This window comes from Passer domesticus, chromosome 6 (genome assembly GCF_036417665.1).
Source record: "Passer domesticus isolate bPasDom1 chromosome 6, bPasDom1.hap1, whole genome shotgun sequence".
NCBI classification, from domain to species: domain Eukaryota; kingdom Metazoa; phylum Chordata; class Aves; order Passeriformes; family Passeridae; genus Passer; species Passer domesticus.
The window spans coordinates 72,056,385-72,059,787 of record NC_087479.1 but is presented as its reverse complement, the minus strand read 5'-3'; positions in this window follow the sequence as shown (position 1 = coordinate 72,059,787).

The window sequence follows — 3,403 nt, the reverse complement described above, 5'->3', positions numbered from 1 at the left end:
AGTGCATCCCTGGCAGGACGGCATGGCCAGTGTTGCTGTCCTGCAGCCGGGGGCCATGCTGGGCTAGGAGATGGAGCAAAGAAAAGGGGGAAAGGGGCACTGACTTCCTCCTCACCTGCCTGCATGTCCCAGGACATCTTCCTCCTCCTCACAACCTCCTCCTCCATCTGGCAAAGGTTTTGGGATGGGAAATTCTGGTTTGGGAGGAAAACAAGAGATGAGTACACGGAGTTTTGTACTGGTTTCAAGGCAAACCACAGGGAGAGTCTAAGTCAGAGTTACAATTTAAAAAGAAAATGTAGATCAAGACAATGATACAGAAACACTGCCTTAAACCGACAGAGTCAGGATATAACCTGGCACCCTGTTGATCAGGGTGCTGGTAGCAGTCCTACTAAATGGTGGCTGCAGTCCTGTTGCAGTGATGATCGTGATTCTGTCGAAGCAGTGATCCTGTAGAAGGGTCTGGTCTTCCTCTGAAGGTCCAGTGGTGCTTATGGAGCTCTTGTCCTCTGGGAATCCAGTAGGCAAGGTGCTCCTGGGGCTGTAAGCCTCAGTTTATATCCAGGTAGGAATGCGTGGCTCCTCCCCCTGGGCGGAGCATCCCACAATGGGATGATGTCATTTTACCAGTCCTGCAGGGACACTCAATGGCCCATTCACAGAAGATAGCCTCTGGGGATGTTATCAGGGCTGAGTCATGGAAGAGAAAAAGAACACTGCCCTGCCCGTTTCTAACAGTTTCTAAAGGTGGTGATGGAAAACATGCATTTGGTTAATATTGCACTGCAACCTGAAACAGTGGGGTAATCCCTGCTGGGGGGGTGAGCACCACTCCCCTTACCCGAACTGGCTCAGGTGTAAAACCCTCACCCTGGGAAAGCCACACACACAGGGGACAATGTCACACTTGCCTCACCCCATGGGAGGTCTCTGTCCCTGTACCTCCCTTGTTCTCCCCTGCTTTTCTCCTTCTTTCCATCTCTCTCTCTACCTCACATTTCCTGTTCAATACTATCCACTTTGGATTTGGTCTCATTAGCACCTTAACTGGGAAAGAGGCATCTCTCTAACAATTTTCTTAAACAGATTGTGACATTATTTTGGCACAGTGAGTTTAGGCACTGTTGTCTGACCCTAAGTGCCTTTGACAACAGCATATTTCCCTCCTCTGAGGTGGTTGTGGTTCTGTCTGAGGAAGTCTTGCAAAATTGGACGGCGCTTCTTCTGAGGGACTTGTGGGAGAACTGATGAGGAAAATGGCTGCTGTGGCTGGCCAGTGTAACAAAAATATTTTGTTGTCCTCCCTTGAAAATTTTATTAAAATCACTGGAGGAAAGGGAGCAAATGATACCAGCAAGACTGACAAGATTCATTCACCCCAACATGATGAATGCAAGGCTGCTAGAAGTTCCACAGGAAGCCTAGCTCAAGTAGCTAAATTCCTAAATTAGTCCTGAATTCACAGTCTTGGAGACTTTGCCACATGTGAAAATCATAAGTGTCTTCGTCCCTGTCACCTTTGTCACAGGTATACAGAGTTTTTCCTTCCTTTTAATAATCTTGGGCCAAATTTCCATCTTTTTTTTTTTTTTGGAACCTGCCAGCTGCCAAGCTGGAGCTGTGCAGGAACCGATGAAACTTGGAATTGTCACAGAATTGCTCCTATTGGCAGTTTATTAATGTTTGGGATTTGTTTACATTTCCATCAGAAGTGACTTGTGGCAAGAGCAAATGTTCCTCAAGGCATTTAACGTGGTGTTAAGTTTGATTTCTGCCAAGTTGATTTTGTCCAGTGCCCAGGGGATGCTTGAGGCATGCTTGGGAGGGGCTTGGGGGGATTTTGTCCCTGTCCCTGTCACCCCAGGCCATTCCTGAGGTGGTCTCCATCATTCTCATCCCAGGGAATGCCTGGGGGTCTCCCTCACTCTCACCCTCTGGCATGGGGTGCTCGGGGCAGTCTCTGTCCCTCTCAGCCCAGGAGATGCTCGGGGGTCTCTGTCCCCTTGTCCTGGGGGATTCTCAGGGGTCTCCATCCCTCTGGCCTCAGGGAATGCTTGTGCAGGGCTGGAGACCAGGGGCTTTGTGTCCCTCTCACTGCTGAGAGTGCTTCTGGCTGGGGGGGCTCTCCGACCTTCTCATCCCTGGGGAGGCTGTGGGGGGGTCTCTGTCCCTCTCAGCCCTGGTGTGACCCCTGCCCAAACATCATCGGGGTCAGAGGGACAGAGACACCCCCAAACCCCCAGAAGGGCTCGACCTGGAATCATGCTCATACCCTCTTCATCTGTTTAGCCCAGAAATGAGTTCTGCACCTTTAAGGCAGGTTCTGAGAGCGAAGGGAGGGAGGAAGAAGCGAGCAGTTTGTTTTACAAACTGCACTCACTCTTCCACATTCCAGCTCCTGGAGGGACAGATGGTGGGATAGGGCTCTCCTTGGCTTTTAGGCTTTTTTTAGCTCTCTGAGGCAGACAAGTTCCCTGGACTGTGATATTTCTTTTTCTTTGGAGCTGTTTTAACCTGCTCTGGACTGAACACCCAGAAGGGCACCTGAAGCTCATAACTGTGGCCCACTGGGCCGAGCCTGGGCTGTGGCTTTTCCAGTGATGGAGGAACTGATAAGAGACAGATAAGAGACTGATAAGAGAATGAGTGAGGTGAGCTACAGCCCAGGGAGGGACTTGCTGAGTTTGTCATCTCTTTAGGAGTGGCAAGAGGTTTTGTGGTTTAATATTGGTCATCTGCTCTGCTCGTGAATTCTTTGCCTGTTAAATAATCAGGTTTTTTCTACTTTTCTCCAAGGAAATCTTTTCCCGAACTGGTTGGTGGAGGGGCCGCTTGAATTTGCTTTCTAGTGGAATCCCCTTTTTGAGGTTTTCTCCCAAATTTGCCCTAAACCAGGATAGGGCAGTGGGGAGAGGAGAGAGCCCCAAGTAACTGGATTGGGTGGAGACTGGAGACGGGGACCCTGGGACCCCGAAACCCCCCAGCATCCCTAAGCAGGACCCTGGAGAGGGGGGATCCCCAGGAGCTATGGGATCTTTGGCAGCCATGAGAGGGGGGTCCACCAGAACCCCAGAGAGATGAGACTGGAATTGGGACACTCTTGGTGGCTTTTTTTAGATTCACTTTTGCTTTTTGAAGGTTTTCATGGACAGCAGGTGACTTCTAGATATGGACTTGGGTGGAAGACCTTCAGCCTTTCTGTGCTCATCCCTTTTTTTTCCCCAAAGCAGGTTTTCCCACTACCAAACCTTGGCCCAATGGAAGAGAATGCTGCAAGGAAGCAAAAGATGCCCGAGACACTCAGGCAAGTGAGGAGGAAGTCAGTGCCCCCTTCCCCCTCTCTCCTGCTCCATCTCCCAGACCAGCATGGCCCCCGGCTGCAGGACAACCCACTGCCAAC